The sequence below is a fragment of the Diplotaxodon limnothrissa genome, linkage group LG15 (assembly GCF_057381915.1).
Source record: "Diplotaxodon limnothrissa isolate DT_005_m linkage group LG15, D_limnothrissa_male_GT1.1, whole genome shotgun sequence".
Classification (NCBI taxonomy): Eukaryota; Metazoa; Chordata; class Actinopteri; order Cichliformes; family Cichlidae; genus Diplotaxodon; species Diplotaxodon limnothrissa.
Genome location: NC_140610.1, coordinates 1,641,302 through 1,662,652, shown reverse-complemented (window position 1 = coordinate 1,662,652; position 21,351 = coordinate 1,641,302). Strand labels below are relative to the sequence as shown.

At 45.5% G+C, this 21,351-nt stretch overlaps 1 pseudogene; it reads right to left on the bottom strand.

The window, feature by feature from the left end:
• Positions 1–1,524: 1,524 nt before the first annotated feature.
• Positions 1,525–21,129, bottom strand: LOC146616784 (uncharacterized; annotated as a pseudogene).
• Between the last annotated feature and the right edge of the window lie 222 nt (positions 21,130–21,351).

The following is a 21,351-nucleotide window of genomic DNA, read 5'->3' as shown; positions in this document are numbered from 1 at the left end:
ATTGAAGTAGTTATTTAATTAATGATTTCACTCTTCTTTTATTTGTGTTTTATTTATATCTCATGTAATTTTATTTTACAGTTCCAATGTACAGCACTTTGTGTCAGCTGTGGTTGTTTTAAAGTGCTTTATAAATAAAGTTGATGATGATGATGATGATTAACAGCTCAAATTTAATTAACGTGTAAAAGTAGGGTCACCGGGGGCTCGAACCTGTTACAGCCGAGAGGCGGGGAATGACCCCGGACGGGTCACGGGTCTGTCGCAGGGCTAACGCTGAATTGTCGGCACTACATGCCATATTACCTCCACTCCAGCTGCACGTTATTTATGTTTTTTATCATATTTTCTCATCTTTGCTTTGGTCTGACGGTCTGGGTTCACCATCGAAATTTAAGCATCTGAGATCCTCAAACAAACAAATGTTGAAGAGAACTGATAAAAATCCTGCTCAGTGGCAACACTAACAAGGTTCGGAGAGTTTTCCTGTATTTATGGTTTTTTTATTAGTTGTCAAATATATAAACAGTCTGGCCCAGAGTGTCATTCTACATACAGAGATGGTAATAGTAGTAGAGTTGCTATGACGGCACTGCCCCCATTAACATTAAAATTAAGCAGCCTTTTATATCACTGTTCATTTGTTATCACTTGAATCACCGTTTCATTGTCCTCGTGACTGCCCTGGTGTTTTTGGTTCAGACGGCCCGCCATCGCTCAAAAAACGGCAGATGGTGCCGTTAAATATGTGCACATATTTGTGCAAAGCAACGACAGAGCCGAGTAGCACATGCAAAAAGCAGAAATAGAACAAACATATCAATGCAGCCGCTTTAGGTGAAACTCTTCCTTCCTGGACCAGGACAAAGGTGAGCTGGATTAAAGGATCCATGGAAGGAAAACCCGGATATTTTTATCCAGATTACACCTCTGGAACACTTTGGTCTGGGGTTTCCATCAGTCAGTGCTCCTGATTAATAGGCTGACATCTGTGTTGTGTGTGATAAATCTGTTGTCCTGTTAATCAAACTATTATCCATTCATCATCTTCTCAGTCAGCTTAAGATCATCACAATATCACACAAGACCGAGTGAGGTGAAAAGTACGAGCCGCTGTCACAGAGCTGCTAAACCTTAGCGTGCTAATGTGACACAACATCGTGAGCATTTCTCTTCTGGTGTTGGAGAATGATCCTATACGCTCTTGCAAAACAATTTCCAGTAATTGCCAAAGATGATGAAGAGATGTTACAGGAGGAAATAGCTTTCAGAGTGAAGAAGTGACAAAAAGAGAAAATGCTTTTGTAATGAGAGAAAAGCATTTTTATGTTTTACTTTTGCAAGAATAGCAGAGATTCAGTCACGGGGATAAATTGCTGCCATTTAAATCTCTTTTCATCATTTCATGAAAATGGAGAAATAAACCATAAATCACCCTGTAATGTTTGAAAAACCAAACTCCCTCTGCAACTTCAGTGAAACTGCTGTAAACGCCTGTTTTCCTGCCAGGAAATGATACGACTGTCATCTTCTCTGTGTGAAAACAGTGAACACAAGAAAAAGAGAAGAGTGTGATGTTCACTCATGACATCGGTGGGATCCACGAGTCTTCCAACAAGCAGGATGAGCCCCACGTCACAGATCATGAGCATGAACGAGCTGCCAAAGGTTACTCATGGGGGGACAGAGAAGTCGAGCATGGTGTCAGGTCTCCCCCCTTCCTTTGCTTTAGTTTCTTCCACCTTCAGCGTGACCTCATGGGGTGTCTAAATGTAAGGACATGGAAAAAGGAGCAGTTAGAGGACAGAGTGAAGAGAAGTGGATCTCTAAATGAGGTAAAGGAGACAAGGGAAAAGTAAAAATCCTTTGTTGTGTTTCAGTGTGTTTGGCAGCTTCATGGTATTCATTTATTTGGTTCTTTCTTAACCTCGAGGAGTGACGGCATCTTTCCCTCCAATAATCCAGAGAAGTTGGCTGAGTGGGAGAAAGTGGATGATACCCCAGCGCTCCTCAGGAGACTTTGTAAACTGAAGGATTTCCTGAGTTGAAACTTGGGGAAACGGATTTCTGCCCACCTGTGGAAACAACAGTCAGTCTGTTAATGCGTTTGCTCTGAGAAGCCTTGTTACAACCTGACATTTCACTCACTGACAGTAATTATATCCGACTAGTAAACTACTCCACCTCGTTCATCGTGATACCTGACAACAGGAAGCAGTTGGACTGACACAGCTCCACAGACTGTGGATTCAGGAGTGAAAACTCTTATCAGTGAACATATATCACAACGGGGTCACACCTGGACTCACCTCTGCATAAATATGCATGTAACGTGGTTGTGGTGTTCACAGTGTTTTCACCTCACTGTTTCAGAGGTGCTCTAAGGATTATCCACAACGACACAACACACAATCCCAGTTTGTGTACCACTTTAAGAAAAGTGATTGTTTTTAATTTGATGGCACCAACAAATCTGATAAAAGTTGGGAGAGATTAACAAAAGGCTGGAAAATAAGACGACTGGTTGTTAAAAGAGCATCTTTGAGGCAGAGGTTCACCAATCTGCAAAAAAAAGAAACACATGTGTGAACACAGTTTCCCACTGCGTCCACGGTGGCAGGTTAAGGCTCTGTCATGCAAAGAAGCCACGTGTGAACATTATGAAGAAGCAATGATGTCTTATCTGTGCCAAAGCTTGTTTAAAACAGACTGAGACAAAATGGAAAACTGTTCTGTGGTCGGGCGAATCAAAATCTGAAATTCTTTTCCAGCAAACATGGACACCACACTTTAATCCAGACACTCACCACCTGAAAATAACAACAGCTGCTCAGTTGCACAGCAGTGAAAATGTCCCGATCTCAACTTTTATGAGATGAGTTATTGCCATCAGGTTAACAATGAGATATTATTCTTTCTCAAAATTTTACATTTTCTCCATCTTAACATTTTATGTTTTCTAAATTCTATTGTGTATAAAATATAAGTTAATAAGATTCATAAATCTTTCCATTCTGCTTGATTTATATTTTACACAGCATTCAAACTTGGGTTATCAGGTAGGATTCTGTGTACAGGTACTGTTTCCTGTGTTTGGATGAACGAGTCCACATTTTTACATTTTTAGATTTAAAGCCTTTATTTTGCAAACTGTGTTGGAGGAAGTACTCTGATCCTTTAATTGAAAGTATATTAATATCAAAGTATGAAAATACTCTAATAATCTAATTACTTTTATTTTAATTTAAAAAAAATACCTAAATTATGACACATAAAAGTGCTTACATTATTGCATCAATATTCCTGAATCATTCTTTGGCTCTTTGCTCCGGTATTTTGCTGGTTGGAACTGTTGTAAATAGTTTTTCATTTATGACATTACTGATTATAAATTTTGTAAAAAAAAAAAAAAAAAAACTAGTACCGGTACAGAAAAAAAGAATATATATAAAATATTAATATATATATATATATATATATATATAATATATATATATATATATATATATATATATATATATATATATATATATATATATATATAATTAGGGGTGCAACGATATTCGTATCGATATTGAACCGTTCTTCGAACAGTGCTTTCGGTTCGGTACGCATATGTATCGAACAATACAAAATTTGTAATTTATTTTATCAACTTTCCTTCTGACGATGCTGTCTGTGTGGAGCGCTCAGTGAATCTGCGTTCGACTACTCCGCCTAGGCTGCACTGTCGAGCGCAGATCCACTGAGCGCTCCACACAGACAGCATAGTCAGAAGGAAGAGCGCAGGGCAAGCTAGCGAGACAGAAGTTAAGCTCTCCTTACAACATGAACCTCCCCCACCCTCATTCAGATCTGGCGTTTGGAATTATTTTGGTTTTCATGTGACGTATGACCCTGAAGGTAAGCGAGTCATGGACTAAAGTAAAACAGTATGTCGGATGTGCCATGCAATGCTCAATTACATGGGTGGGAACTAGTGTGTTGGCGCAGTTAGCTCGTTAACGTGTTGGCCGTCTAGCCCCATGCACGGAGCGATCGGCGGTAGCTCGTTAACGGAGATTTGCCGTGTTGTGGCGTTAAGGTCATTTCAACGAGATTAACCTGAAAGCACTAGTGGGAACACAACGAATATGACTGCACATTTACACCGACATCATCCTAGTGCAAAGACAAAAACAACAAGCATGCTACTAACTTTAGCCGAGTCATTTAGACTAGAGATGGACCGATCCGATATTACGTATGGGTATCGGTCCGATACTGACCTAAATTACTGGATCGGATATCGGAGAAAAATAAAAAATGTAATCCGATCCATTAAATATCACGAAAGCACCTCACAAAACTTGCAACACGCCGTAACTCACCTCAGAACGTTAGCACGTCGGAGCAGTATGCATCACGTGATAGAGCGACTGTGGCATGCGGGACCTGTTGGTGGTCTGGATAGCATTTGGAGCTTCGCTAGCAACCCGGCATTTCATCTCCGACAAAGTTATCCCCGAGAGAAGTAAAGCAGGTGTGTAAGTCCATCTCTGAATGTTTGTAAAGCATTCCTGCGTTAAGCTTAACAAGCGATATATGGAGCGACTGCCTCTTCTCGCTGCTACTTCAATCATGAAACTGCTTAACGATCAGCTGATCGGCTTTTCTGTCGCGAGTCCATGTCTCTAGTTTGCTTTTGGCCCACTTTGCACCAGAAAGAGGAAACCAGCGGCTGAACAACAGCAGCACGTTTAAGCTTGATAAGCTGTTGTTAGAATGTATTTAATATTACTTTCTACTCCAGGATCTTTTTCTACGTAGCTGACGGCTGGTAACTGTGCAGGGGCGGATCTAGCAAAGTTTAGCCAGGGGGGCCGATAGGGCATGAACAGGGAAAAGGGGGCACAAAGACATACTTTTCTTTCTTATTCTCATTTAAAATGTCGAGCTTTTAATAAATAATTATCTGACACCCAAAGTTTTAATTTGATGTAAAATGAATAGAAGTCAATTACTGTATATAGTGACTATTAAGTCTAATATATATACCCTAGTAAGCTATAGTACTTTTTCCTTTGGGAAGGTACCATCTGTGCAGTCTGCAATTTTGTTGAAGAAAGATGTTGAATCTATTTAATATTTCTTGAAAAATAATTGATTTCTGTGCATTTTTTCACACTGCATCAAATTAAGGTTGATTACGTCGATTAAGCATCATGAGGTGGAGCGTGAGGGGTGGTTCCCTATTTTTTATTTATTTATTTTTGTTGTTGCTGGGAGTTGGAACCCTATTAGTTAGGTTGCTTAATATTTACGCTAAGTACTCTTTAAAATACCAGAATAGGGAGGATGGTGTAGGTTTAAGTTTATTAGATTGATCAGAATTTTTTTTTTTTTGCATACAGGTATAACAGAATAGCTTTAGTGTAGTTGTTGTTTTAAACTTGAGTATGAACTTATACAAAATGCAGCAAGATATTTAAAAAACAGCTTTGTTGATTAAAAAACACTATATCGGATTCATATCGGTATCGGCAGATATCCAAATTTATGATATCGGTATCGGTATCGGACATAAAAAAGTGGTATCGTGCCATCTCTAATTTAGACAGCTGTTAGCACATGATTCTCCTTATATGTTTAATATGCTGCTGAGAATATAGCCCAGAAGAAGCGTATAGTATAGCTTTTATTTTGGAAAGAGGCATTTCTCTGTAATAAACTCTTTTCCAAAGATGAGTGATTCCTCAATCAGATACAGGGCTCGCAATATCGCTAGCCCGACCTCCTGGGGCTAGCGATTTTTTTCAGTCGGGCTACCAAAATCTATCTCTGCCCTGCCCGTCGGGCTATTGTAGGAAGGAAAAATATATGTCAATGCTTTTGCATTCTTTCAGAAATGTAGCTGGGTAATTATGTCATTAGCATCGGTGAGCCACTGTCAATATGTGACATATTGAAATCGCGTTTGAATTTGCGCTTGTTTTTTTGCTTTCACTTTGCAATCGCTCGAACTGTGTATAGAGAGCGACAGCACTGATCTGTGAGTGATGATAATTTGTGCACCAATTCCTCTGACATCGTCTTATTAATCGTTAGCTTACTATGCAAACATGACAAGTGAAATCTCCCGCAGCTTAAACATGTGAGAGGTTGATCGCGCAGAGAATCGCTGAGCTTATGTGAGTGAGCGTGTAAAAGCAGCAGGATATATATTTGACTACGATGACCTGGATGACTGAGAACCTTCACAGACAGATATATATTTTAGTTCTGCTGAGCCAAATAAGACAGGTCAGGGTGAAGAAGTGACAGCCAAAGAAAAGCTTACCACAAAACGGAGAAGTTATGACAAATCAGACTATAAGGCAAAAAGAAAGTGCAGCTTTATGGTTTCATGGACAAAAGAATTTCTGTGGCTGCAATATGACGAGCTAAATAACCAGGGCTGCACATAAGTGGTCCGCAGGTGCGCATACGCTGTCAAAATAAAAAACACGCACAAGGGTTAGGGTTAAATTTAAAAACTGTACTTTTGAGTTAAAATATATATTTATAATTTTAATAAATGACAAATTAAAAAGGCATGAACATTTTTTTTGTATCGAAAAAATATCGAACCGTGACACCAAAGTATCGAACCGAACCGAACCGTGAATTTTGTGTATCGTTGCACCCCTAATTGTCAGGCTCAGGAGGGACTCGGAGGCAGACCGTCACTTAAGTTCGTGATTTATTTACACACACAGACACCAGGTGCGAATATATACGGGTGAGGGGGCACAGGAAGAGGGTCTCCGGGGAACACAGGCACGGGAAGAAGAGGGCTAGGTACAAAATCCACTGAAGCTCAGGTAGCTCGGACTCCGGCTTTAGCTCACCAACGGCGGTCCTCAGGCTGGCGAGAATTCTGGCACAGAGAGGAAAGGCAGGTAAGTAGTGGCACGACAGAAACTCGAAAAACGGCTCAGATAGGTGATGACACTGACGAGTGTTACACAATAATCCAGCGAGGAAGCACTCTCAGCAGCCGCCTTAAGAAGTGGGTGAGATGATTGCTTGCAGGTGTCCGAGCCAGGGGCTGGGGCCGTCACGACTCCGCCCCGGTAGAGCGCAGTGCGCGGGAGGGGAGAGAGAGAGATGCAGCACAACAAAAACACTTGTAGCCATACAGAGTCAGCCGAGAAGGCACAGGGTCATGACAGTACCCCCCCCTCAACGGGAGCCCCTCGGCGACCCACCCGGCTTACCCGGATGCCGCCGGTGAAACTCGCGGAGCAGACCAGGAGCCAGAACCGCCGACCGGGGCACCCAGGAACGTTCCTCTGGCCCGTAGCCCTCCCAGTCCACCAGGTACTGAACGCCCCTCCCCCGCCGCCGAGAGTCCATAATGCGGGTGATGCCAAACACTTCCTGCCCATCCACGAGCCGGGCGGGCGGAGGGGGCCCGGAAGGAGGGCACAACGGGCTGGAGAGCACGGGCTTGACCTGGGAGACATGGAAAACATTATGGATACGCATATTGCGAGGCAGCTTCAGACGGACGGATACCGGATTGACCAGGGCCTCAATCTCGAACGGACCGATGAAAGCCGGGGAAAGCTTCTTCGACTCGGCACGAAGGGGAACAAAGCGTGAGGAGAGCCATACCTGTTGCCCAACTGTATAGGCAGGCGCAGGGATCCGGTGGCGGTCGGCGATCTCCTTATTGCGCTCCGCCGTCCGCAGCAGAGCGGCTCGGGTGGACCGCCAGGCCCGGCGGCACCTGCGGAAATGATGTTGCACTGATGGAACTGTATGCTCACCTTCCACGGCCGGGAACAGGGGTGGTTGGTAGCCTAATGAGGCTTCGAACGGCGACAGTCCAGTGGCTGAAGAGGTCAGGCAGTTGTGGGCGTACTCAATCCAGGGGAGCTGCTCGCTCCAAGTGGTCTGGTTGAGAGAGACGACACAGCGGAGTGCCGCTTCGAGCTCTTGGTTGGTACGCTCGGCCTGTCCATTGCTCTGAGGGTGGAAGCCCGAAGAGAGGCTGACCGCGGCGCCGAGCAGCATGCAGAACTCCTTCCAAACCCGAGAGGTAAATTGGGGTCCCCGGTCGGAAACGATGTCCATCGGAATGCCATGAAGCCGGAAGACGTGGGTGGTGAGCAGCTGGGCGGTCTCCAGGGCTGTAGGGAGCTTCGGGAGGGCGATGAAATGAGCCGACTTAGAAAAACGGTCAACAATAGTGAGGATGGTGGTGTTACCGGATGACGGTGGGAGCCCCGTAACGAAGTCCAGCGCTATGTGAGACCAGGGCCGTCCTGGCGTGGGGAGCGGTTGAAGAAGCCCGGCGGGTGGTCGGTTGGGACGTTTGTTCCGGGCACACGTGGTGCACGCCATGACGTACTCCCTGGCGTCCTTGTCCAAGGAGGGCCACCAGAAAAACCGCTGGAGGAAGGTGATGGTGCGGCGGGCTCCGGGATGACAGGTGAACCGGGCAGTGTGGCCCCAGTGTAGTACCTGAGGTCGGACAGCAGCAGGGACAAACAACCGACCAGGGGGGCCCGTCCCCGGGTCGGGGTCAGTATCCTGGGCCTCGCGCACGAGAGCTTCGATCTCCCATGTGACAGCTCCAATAACACAGGTAGCTGGAAGAATCGGTTCTGGATCGGAGTCTCCCTCCGTACTGGAAAACTGACGGGAGAGTGCATCGGGCTTCACGTTGCGCGACCCTGGTCTGTAAGTGATGGAGAAATCGAATCTTGTGAAGAAGAGGGCCCACCTGGCTTGTCGTGAATTTAGGCGTTTGGCGGACCGGATGTACTCAAGGTTCTTATGGTCGGTCCACACGATGAACGGGTGTTCCGCGCCCTCAAGCCAGTGCCTCCACTCCTCCAGGGCCAGTTTGACCGCTAGCAGCTCCCGATCACCGATGCCGTAGTTCTGTTCTGCGGGTGAGAGACGACGAGAAAAGAATGCACAGGGATGGAGCGTACCTTCAAATCGTTGCGACAGAACTGCTCCCACTCCAGAGTCCGAAGCATCCACCTCCACCACGAACGGTTGCCTGAGGTTGGGCTGACGGAGGATGGGGGCGGTAGTGAACTTCTCCTTTAGTAGGGAAAAGGCCTCCTGAGCAGAGAGGTCCCACTGAAAAGGAACTTTGGGAGAGGTAAGTACAGTGAGAGGTGAGGCAATCTTACTGTAGTCCTTTATGAAGCGTCGGTGGAAGTTGGCGAATCCTAGGAACCGTCGGAGTTGCTGGCGGTTCGGCGGTTGAGGCCAGTCCACCACGGCCCGGACCTTCTCGGGGTCAGGTTTGAGATCCCCCCGAGAGATGATATAGCCAAGGAAGGCCACCGTGTCAACGTGAAATTCACATTTCTCCGCTTTCACGAACAACCGGTTCTCCAGGAGGCGCTGCAGGACCTGCCTCACGTGACTCTCGTGCTCCGCCTGGGACTTAGAGAAAATGAGAATATCATCAAGGTACACAAAAGCACATCGATTAATAAAATCCCTCAGAACATCGTTAACAAGGGCCTGGAAGACCGCGGGCGCATTGGTTAAGCCAAAGGGCATGACGAGATACTCATAGTGTCCAATATGCGTGTTGAAAGCGGTCTTCCACTCATCTCCTTCCCGGATTCTCACCAGGTGGTAAGCGTTTCGTAGGTCTAGTTTGCTGAACACCGTGGCCCCCTGGAGTAGTTCGAAAGCAGAATTAAGGAGGGGAAGAGGGTACTTGTTCTTTACAGTGATCTTGTTGAGGCCGCGGTAATCAATACATGGCCGGAGCGTCTTGTCTTTTTTTGCAACAAAGAAGAATCCTGCCCCCACGGGGGAGGATGACGGGCGAATTAACCCAGCAGCCAGAGAGTCGTTGACGTATCTCTCCATGGTTTCCCTTTCGGGCTGTGTGAGGCTGTAGAGGCGGCCAGAGGGGAGAGGCGCCCCAGGGAGAAGATCAATGGCACAGTCGTAGGGCCGGTGTGGTGGAAGCGAGCCCGCCTCATCCTTACTAAAAACTGCTGCGAGGTCATGATAGACGGAGGGAACCGAAGACAGCTCCGGTGACTTTGAAGGCTTCCCGGGGGGGGAAGAGGGAGCAGATGGCGTGGCGGCCCGAAGGCAGGTCATGTGGCAGCCCACACCCCACCCCATAACTTGCTCTTTCCTCCAGTCGATGTGTGGGTTGTGTTGTGAAAGCCATGGATAACCTAGTACAAGCGGGGTTACTGGAGCCTTAAACACACAGAAACAAACGTTCTCAACGTGGTTACCGGAGAGAGTGAGTGTGACGGGTAGGGTGACGTGTGTTATGTCAGGCAACCGGTGACCGGACAGGGCGGACACGCGGAGAGGATGAGGCAGTGGCTGTGTGCCAATGTTGAGCTTGGAGACTAGCGACGCATCAATGAAATTCTGTTCTGCACCAGAGTCAATTAACACAGAGAGGGAATGGGACAACGACCGGAGGGTGAGTTTCGCAGGCAGCAAGAGACGGGGAAGAGGCTTGTTGCTGGACAGGTCGCCCACCAGTACCCTCTCAATTACTGGCGGGCGCCCCCTTTTGCCAGTGCCGGGCAGGCAGAGATGTAATGCCCCTTGCGACCGCAATACAAACACTCACCCGCGGAAAACCGGCGTTGTCGCTCCGCAGGAGTGAGTCGAGAACGTCCCAGCTGCATGGGTACCTCCTCCTCTGTTCCAAACGCTCCAGCCTCCCGTGCGTCGGGTTGGGGCTCCCGAGAAGCCAGAGGCTCGCGAAACTGCCGCCTTCGTGAGCTCTGGCGCGCCCGCAGGCGATCATCCACCTGAATACACAGGGACATTAATGCATTCAGAGAGGCAGGAAGCTCCCGCATCATTATCTCATCCTTGAGCTCTTCGCAGATATTATTTAACAGAGTGGTCTTCAGAGCCTCAGGTCCCCATTTGGTCTGTGCAGCTAGGGTCCAGAAATCAACAGAAAAGTCAGCCATGCTTCGCCTACCTTGCTTCAGATTAATCAAACGATAGCCAGCTGCCTCCGTACTAGAGCCTTTATCAAACACCGACTTGAAGCGCGACAAGAAGTCGTCATAAGACATTCCGGGGCAAGCCTGTAGCTGGGCCTGGGCCCAGGCCAGGGCTCGATCACGTAGTAGCTGGGTGACGTAAGCGATCTTAACCCCGTCAGAAACAAACACATGGGGCAGTAATTGAAAGTGCATAGAACACTGCAACAAAAATCCCGCACATTTTCCCATCTCCCCAGAAAAAGCCTCAGGTGAAGGCAAAAGCTTATCCAGCGAAACCGCGGAGGCTACTGAAGCTACCGCGCTAGCAGCCTGGGTAGCTGTGGCTGTTGTAGTGACGGCAGGAGCGTGCGTTACCTGGGGAGGGGCCGCGGGAGGCTGGTCCTCGGCCAGCGGAATCCGTTGGGCGAAGGCCTGCGTTAGAGACGCCACGTCTCCGCTGAGCTTCACCAGCATTTGTTCGTGTCGGTGCAGAAGCTCCTCCAGAGACATGGGGGCTGTCGCTGCCGAGGCTGGGCCTGCTGAGTCCATAGTGGTGACTGGATTATTCTGTCAGGCTCAGGAGGGACTCGGAGGCAGACCGTCACTTAAGTTCATGATTTATTTACACACACAGACACCAGGTGCGAATATATACGGGTGAGGGGGCACAGGAAGAGGGTCTCCGGGGAACACAGGCACGGGAAGAAGAGGGCTAGGTACAAAATCCACTGAAGCTCAGGTAGCTCGGACTCCGGCTTTAGCTCACCAACGGCGGTCCTCAGGCTGGCGAGAATTCTGGCACAGAGAGGAAAGGCAGGTAAGTAGTGGCACGACAGAAACTCGAAAAACGGCTCAGATAGGTGATGACACTGACGAGTGTTACACAATAATCCAGCGAGGAAGCACTCTCAGCAGCTGCCTTAAGAAGTGGGTGAGATGATTGCTTGCAGGTGTCCGAGCCAGGGGCTGGAGCCGTCACGACTCCGCCCCGGTAGAGCGCAGTGCGCGGGAGGGGAGAGAGAGAGATGCAGCACAACAAAAACACTTGTAGCCATACAGAGTCAGCCGAGAAGGCACAGGGTCATGACACTAATATATATATATATAACTAACAGAGTTGCAGAAAGGTGCGGCAAAGAAGGTGCATAAGAAATACAGCAAGCTGTCCATACCTGAGGCCTTGGAAACTGCCAAGCAAAAACTCACAGCCTTGGCCAGCCGCTTGAGGAGGTACACCAGAGAGATAGAAGGCAGGAGAATAAATGCTGTTTATAGACTTCAGTTCAGCATTCAATACAATCCACCCCTCACAACTCATCAGGAAACTGACAGACCTGGGCATCAGTTCCCTCATCTGCAAATGGTTACTGGACTTCCTGACCAACCGCCCCCAACATGTCCGGCTGGATAACCGCTGCTCATCTACCATCACAATGAACACCGGTGTACCACAAGGCTGTGTGATGAGCCCTTTCCTCTACTCCCTCTTCACCCACGACTGCAGACCTGCTGATGGTTCCAACACCATCATTAAGTTTGCAGATGACACCACGGTGATTGGCCTCATCAGTGACAACGATGAGGCCGCCTACAGGGAGGAGGTGGATCGTCTGGCTGAGTGGTGCGACACAAACAACCTGCTGCTTAACACCGAGAAGACCAAGGAGCTCATCGTGGACTACAGGAGGAATGCTGACCCACATCCACCCATCCACATTAAGGGGACGGCTGTGGAGCGTGTGAGCAGCTTCAAGTTCCTGGGAGTCCACATCTCCGAGGATCTCACCTGGACGACCAACTGCTCCAAGCTGGTCAAGAAGGCTCACCAGCGCCTCTTCTTCTTGAGGACTCTGAGGAAGAACCACCTGTCCTCAGACATCCTGGTGAACTTCTATCGTTGCACCATCGAGAGCATCCTGACCAACTGTATAACAGTCTGGTACGGGAACTGCTCTGCCTCGGACCGGAAGGCGTTGCAGAGGGTCGTGAAAACTGCCCAGCGCATCGCCGGAGCACCACTTCCTGCCATAAAAGACATCTACAGGAAGCGGTGTCTGAAAAGGGCTGGGAAAATCATCAAAGACCCCAGTCACCCATCACATGGACTCTTCACCCTCCTGCCCTCTGGGAGGCGCCACAGGAGCCTCCGGACTAAGACCACCAGGTACCGGAACAGCTTCTTCCCCACAGCTGTCAGACTCCTGAACTCTGCCTCCTGACATCTGACCCACGTTAAACTCATGGACTGAACATACACACACACAATGGACAACTGTACCCTCAAACACACAATAATAACATGGACTGAACCACCACTCACAACCACTAGCACTTTATATAGCCTCTGTAGAAACTATCTACACCCTCACTTATCTTAACTGCACTACTGTATAGCTCTGTGTAAATAATCATTCTGTACATTCGATAATCTTTAATCCTACAACTGTTTACAACTTGCATAGTTCCCATTTCTGTATAGCTGTATATCTCAGATTTCTGTAAAGTTATTTATTTCATATTCTGTATAGTTTTTCATATTTATATCCTGTTCATATCCTGTACATAGCTTGTACTCACTACAGCCTGTACATACTTATAGTTATAGAATATTCACAACATACTTCATACCGTGTACATTATAACATACCATAATAGACCCATTTCTGTAATATACTTACATATCTATACTATTGCTAATATATATTGTAATATACCTATATCACTAAAGCACTTTTGGATGGATGCAAACTGCATTTCGTTGCCCTGTACCTGTGCATGTGCAATGACAATAAAGTTGAATTCTATTCTATTCTATTCTAAACCAGCTGTTCTCCACAGAACCAGCAAAGGTGTACTCTCAGTGGCAAGGGAACAATAAGAGAACAGCACCACCAAGGCTGGAGACGGAGCAATACTGGAAGAGCATATGGGAGAAGGATGCAACCCATAACGGCAATGCTCAGTGGCTAGAGGATCTGAGGGCAGACCACAGCGACCTCCCTGAACAGGGTCCAGTAACCATCACAGTGGCAGATATCCAAGAAAGGGTCTCCAGTATGAAGAGTTGGACAGCACCAGGGCCCGACATGGTTCACGCCTACTGGCTGAAGAAGCTGACTGCACTCCACGAGCGTCTGGCAGCACAAATGAACCAGCTGCTAGTTAATGAGAGACACCCGGAATGGCTAACCGAAGGTCGGACGGTCCTGATCCCCAAGGACCCCAAGAAGGGACCGGTCCCATCCAACTACCGACCAATAACCTGCCTCAGTACTACATGGAAGCTCCTGTCAGGCATCATATCGGCTAAGATGAACAGGCACATGGGTCAATACATGAGTGGGGCACAGAAAGGGATTGGCAAGAATACCAGAGGCGCAAAACACCAGCTACTGGTAGACAGAACAGTCAGCCGAGACTGCAAGACCAGACTGACCAACCTGTGCACTGCCTGGATTGATTACAAGAAGGCCTATGACTCAATGCCCCACAGCTGGATACTGGAATGCCTAGAATTGTACAAGATCAACAGGACCCTGAGAGCCTTCATCAGGAACTCAATGGGGATGTGGCGCACAACACTAGAGGCCAACTCCAAGCCCATAGCACAAGTCACCATCAAGTGCGGGATCTACCAAGGAGATGCTCTGTCCCCACTGCTGTTCTGCATAGGCCTGAACCCCCTCAGTGAGATCATTAACAAGACTGGCTACGGATACCGACTACGGAACGGAGCAGTTGTCAGCCACCTCCTGTACATGGATGACATCAAGCTGTATGCCAAGACTGAACGAGACATCGATTCACTGATCCACACTACCAGACTATACAGCAATGACATTGGAATGTCGTTCGGACTGGAGAAGTGTAGTCGGATGGTAACAAAGAGAGGGAAGGTAGTCAGAACTGAGGGGATTGAACTACCAGAAGGCAACATTGCAGACATAGAGGACAGTTACAAGTACCTGGGGATCCCGCAGGCGAATGGGAACCATGAAGAGGCCGCTAGAAAAGCTGCAACCACCAAGTACCTGCAGAGGGTCAGGCAAGTCCTGAGGAGTCAGCTGAATGGTAAGAACAAGATCCGGGCCATCAACACCTACGCCCTGCCCGTGATCAGGTACCCTGCTGGGGTAATAGGCTGGCCAAAGGAGGAGATAGAAGCCACTGACATAAAGACAAGAAAGCTCCTTACCATGCATGGAGGGTTTCACCCCAAGTCCAGCACCCTGAGGCTGTACGCTAAGCGGAAGGAAGGGGGCCGGGGACTGGTGAGTGTCAGCACCACAGTCCAGGATGAGACAACGAACATCCAAGAATACATTGGGAAGATGGCCCCAACTGACCGAGTGCTCAGTGAATACCTCAGGCAGCAGAAACCCAAGAAAGAGGAGGGAGACGAGGAACCATCATGGAAGGACAGGCCCCTGCACGGTATGTACCACCGGCAGATAGAGGAGGTGGCTGATATCCAGAAATCCTACCAGTGGCTGGACAAAGCTGGACTGAAAGACAGCACAGAGGCACTAATCATGGCAGCACAAGAACAAGCTCTGAGCACAAGATCCATAGAGGCTGGAGTCTATCACACCAGGCAAGACCCCAGGTGCAGGCTGTGTAAAGATGCCCCAGAGACAATCCAGCACATAACAGCAGGGTGCAAGATGCTAGCAGGCAAGGCATACATGGAACGCCATAACCAAGTGGCCGGCATAGTGTACAGGAACATCTGTGCCGAGTATAACCTGGAAGTCCCGAGTCTTAAATAAGGGAATATTTAAGCAAATTTACACATCCATTCAGTGTGATTGCAGTATCTGAAACATGGATTAATAAAGAGAAAGGAGAGGACTTTGTAATAGATGGATATGAATTAAATCTTACAAATAGAAAGAATAAGAATGGCGGTGGTGTGGCCTTGTTTGTGGATAAAAATTTAAAATACAAGATGGTAGAAAAAATGACGATGGCGGTAGATAATATATTAGAGTGTGTAACAATAGAAATTAGTATGGGAAAAGAGAAAAATGTCATTGTAAGCTGTATATATAGAACACCAGGTTCTAATATTGAAATTTTTAAGGAGTGGGTAGATAAAACATTCATTAGGACAAATCAAAAAGTCATGTTCATTTGTGGGGATTTTAACATAGATCTACTAAATCCAAACAAGCAGAGAGCGACAGAGGAATTTATTAATACAATGTATAGCTTGGGACTTTTTCCAGTGATCACTAAGCCCAGCAGGATTACAGCACAGTCGGCAACCCTAATAGACAATATATTTACTAATGAAATAGAAAATAGAACCATAAGTGGTCTCCTAATTAATGACATCAGTGATCATCTACCTGTTTTTATAGTGTATAACAGCAATTACAGGAAGGTTAAACAGCAAAACACAATAAAATACAAACGAGTGAGAACAGAAGAGTCAATAAACGCATTCAAAAGTGATTTACTCAAGCAAGAATGGGAGATGCTGTATAAGGAAAAAAATATTGATAAAGCTTATGAGATTTTTTTAGGAAAATTTAAACTGTTATATAATAGTCATTGCCCAGTAAAGAAATATAGTAAAAAACAAAAATATGCAGAGTGCCCATGGATTACAAAAGGATTGCAAAATGCATGTAAGAAGAAAAATACCTTATACAGAGAATTTATAATGAACAGAAGCACAGAAGCTGAAAATAAATACAAGAAATATAAAAATAAATTAACGAGTATTTTAAGGTCATGTAAAAAGGAATACTATGAAAAATTACTGATTATGAATAAAAATAATATTAAAGGGATCTGGAAAACATTAAATACCATCATCAAAAAGGGCTCGGGGCAGGCAGACTATCCTTCGTATTTCGCAAATAATGATAGAAATATTACTAATATGAGAGATGTGGTAAATGAGTTCAATAAATTCTTTGTAAGTGTTGGGCCAGACTTGGCTGAAACAATTCCTGATATAACAGATTCTGTAGAGAAAGAAACTAGACTCATTGACCGCAATCCTCATTCAATGTTCTTAACGGTGGTGGAAGAAAAGGAAATCATTGATATTGTTGGGAAATCACAAACAAAAAACTCTACAGACTCTGACGACATTGATATGGAAATCGTTAAGAGAGTGATAGAGGGCATTTCCAAACCCTTAACACACATTTGCAATTTGTCCTTACAAACTGGTACATTCCCAAAACAAATGAAAACAGCTAAAGTAACACCACTGTTTAAAAATGGTGACAGACACCAATTCACAAATTATAGGCCTGTCTCTCTACTTTCTCAATTTTCAAAAATACTGGAAAAAGTCTTTAGTAATAGACTTGACAAATTTATAGATAAACACAAAATAATAATGGATAGTCAGTATGGTTTCAGATCAAATAGATCAACATCATTGGCATTAATGGAACTGATCGAAAATATCACCAACAATATAGATAAAAGACAATGTATAGTTAGTGTATTCATTGACCTAAAAAAAGCTTTTGACACAATTAATCATGACATATTACTTGATAAACTGGAGTACTACGGCATTAGAGGAGTGGTGTTAGAATGGGTAAAGAGTTATTTGAGAGACAGGCAGCAATTTGTGAAAATTGGGGAATATCAATCAGAGTGTATGGACATTGTTTGTGGAGTTCCGCAGGGGTCAGTATTGGGACCAAAGCTGTTTATCCTCTATATCAATGATATATGCAGAACATCAGATATACTACAGTTTATTCTATTTGCAGATGATACAAATATTTTTTGTGCTGGAGAGAACTTACAGCAGCTTTTGGAAATCGTCACAAAAGAAATGATTAAACTGAAAACATGGTTTGATAGAAATAAGCTATCATTAAATTTGGAAAAAACTACATTTATGTTATTCGGAAATTGTAAAAAAGATGCAGGAGCAAAATTATTAGTAAACAATGTTGAAATAGAGCAAGTTTCGGATACAAAATTTCTGGGTGTGATAATAGATAACAAAATCTGCTGGAAACCTCACATAAAGCATATACAAGCCAAACTGTCAAGAAGCATCTCCGTACTAAGTAAAGTTAAATATTTTTTGCCTTCCAAATCACTCCGGGTACTTTATTGTTCACTTATATTGCCATATTTGGAATACTGTGTGGAAATTTGGGGAAACACATATAAAACTGCACTTCAACCAATATGTAAAATTCCAAAAAAAAGCAATCAGGATGATTAATAAAGCAGGATTTAGAGACCATACTAACATCATGTTTTTGAAATTAAAAATACTGAAGTTTATGGATCTTATAAAATATAAAACTGCAAAAATTATGTACAAGGCCAGATACAATATGTTACCAGGAAATATACAGAGGATGTTCTATGACAGAGAAGGAGACTATGAATTGAGGGGGAAATTGAATCTAAGGATTCTTAAAGCACGGTCAAAGGTTAAAACCTTTTGTGTCACTATTTATGGGGTAAAACTGTGGAATAGCAATGCTCAGGAATTAGTAAGTTCATGAAAATACTTCGAAAACTGATTTTGGAAGAATATGATACCGATAAAAATGATCACCCATTGTATGTATAAAAATATCAAATTATATCCAAATTATATCAATCACGGTAGCCAAGTTTATATAGGTTCTCCTCGTGTATCGTGTGGAGTATGTGATGATGGGAATTAGGTGAATTATGTGGGATCAATAAGATGTTGAGCAGGGGTAGGAATTAATAAGTATGTTCATACTTCTTCCTACTCCTTTTCAGACCAAACATTGTTACATTATGTCAGACGATTTTGTTTTATTTCATTATATATTTTTTGTTTATCTGAACACATACGTGTGTGTGTGTATATCTACATATATATTCGTATCTGTAAATGAAAATATATGTAGTGTGTATATATTGTTTTTTGTTTTATATGTCTGAAACAAATAAAGATACAATACAATACAAGACCCCAGGTGCAGGCTGTGTAAAGATGCCCCAGAGACAATCCAGCACATAACAGCAGGGTGCAAGATGCTAGCAGGCAAGGCATACATGGAACGCCATAACCAAGTGGCCGGCATAGTGTACAGGAACATCTGTGCCGAGTATAACCTGGAAGTCCCGAGGTCAAAATGGGAGATGCCCCCAAGGGTGGTGGAGAATGACCGAGCTAAGATCCTGTGGGACTTCCAGATACAGACGGACAAAATGGTGGTGGCTAACCAACCGGACATAGTGGTGGTAGACAAACAGAAGAAGACGGCCGTAGTGATCGATGTAGCGGTTCCGAATGACAGCAATATCAGGAAGAAGGAACACGAGAAGCTGGAGAAATACCAAGGGCTCAGAGAAGAGCTCGAGAGGATGTGGAGGGTGAAGGTAACGGTGGTCCCCGTGGTAATCGGAGCACTAGGTGCGGTGACTCCCAAGCTAGGCGAGTGGCTCCAGCAGATCCCGGGAATAACATCGGAGATCTCTGTCCAGAAGAGCGCAGTCCTGGGAACAGCTAAGATACTGCGCAGGACCCTCAAGCTCCCAGGCCTCTGGTAGAGGACCCGAGCTTGAAGGATAAACCGCCCGCAGGGGCGTGCTGGGTGTTTTTATTAATTATTAATAAGAATAAAATAAAATAAAATAAGAAAATCCCCAATATCCAATAGATGGATTTATGTTTATGTTTTATACACAAAACTAAACTGGAAACATAAACTTGCATAAAACAAAATAAGCATGTTTTCATATTCAGAAAGATGGAGCCATGAAGTAAAAGTATCTTTGGGTAACAAACAGTCCTCCTACGCTGTGTTAACTTTGAATACTTTGAATCTCTGTATGAAGAAAGGATGCAAAATGACACAGATGCAGTCAAACATCTTGATGTGCTGCAGTAGGATATCATAAATCTGTGCCTAAAATACTACTTGCATATTTTAGATTCTGTATTCACGTCATCACTTAAATACACCATGCTGCATCCCCTTTAAGTAAAATATTTCAGCACTGTTGGGAGATGTTCCAACGGGGATGCAAAATGACTCAATCACAGCCCGATGTATCGCTGGTAGATTGACGTGCTGTGGTTTGAATTTTATTCTTGTTTAACCAGCTGCATTCCCAGCTGGCCCAGGCTTCACGTTCTTGATCCAGAAGCTCTTACAGCTGTCAGAGAGGCGGTCCTCCAAGGGCCGCAGGTCTGCTTTGGGAAACCAGGAGCAGTGAGGTGGTTGCAGCATTCAGCCTGAAGGTCTGTGTGGGGCTTTTCAAATGGTTGAATACCTGATGTGTTTGTTATTGACATGATCAACACATAATAACAAAGCTTCATTCCTATAAAGAAACACTTGGTTTATACTCTAACCACATATTCATGGATAAAAACAAGCAAATATAATCTTTGAAGCGTAAATACTTATAAGCTACCGTTGAAATACACATGATTGTTAAGTATAAGTTTGTCAGAGGGCTGCAGGTCTTTCCTCCAAGTCTCAGAGCTGACGGTGCAGACAGAGGACTCAGATTCATGAGACCTGGAAAATAAATTTTTATGGTGTAGTGTAGCTCGTCCATCAACATGTAGGCTGCTCCGCAATCTTAACTGACCCCCAGTTCTTTTTTTTGCGCCATCATCTGCCTGAGCTCCAATTTGCCACTCCTGCTGTGGCACCACCAATCCCAGCATCTGTCCTGGCTCCAGCCCCAGTCGCCTTCTGAAGCCCACCTCCACTCCCTCCCTCCTGGAGATGAGGCTGTATTGCAAATCTGTGAGAGCAGATATGGTGGCCTGCAGGCTGTGTTCTGTCTAGTCGGCCACCATCCCTGGGGCCTCCGGGGCCGGCTCTGGCTATCAGACCCAGAAGCTGGGCAAGCTGAGCCAGAGCTGACCCAGGCCCGAGGGTGAGAACAAGATGCTGTGCTGATGCTGCTGCTGGACGTCAGGCTCAGTAGCAGTTCTGCTGGCAGGGTCACGATACGGTTCAAAGGTCGAGGCCGTGTTTAGGGCTGATGTACCGAGCTGCTGCAGCTGATCGGCCTCTCTCTCCCTTCGCTCAAGAGTTTCAGGCCTCGGTACAGCTGATCTATACGCCGAGGGACACGTTAGCAACACTAGCACTGTTATTTATATAAAACTACACACAGCAGGCATCGTTGCTGCTTCTCTCGCTATCCTGGCTTGACCGTACATAAGACCAACAAACCCCTTGCTTTGGGGGAGTGTTGTTCTCGTGGCTCGGTGTGGGGGTGGCGGTGTTGAAAGTATATCGATCTCCAGGGCTGAGCTTTCGACTCAGGGGTAATGCTCTAAGCAAACAACGGCAGTGTGTTTTTAAATTCTTAGAATTTGACCAGCAGTGAATGTTTGAGTATTTGGGGGCAGAGAGGACAGAGAATACTCACTCGACCCCCA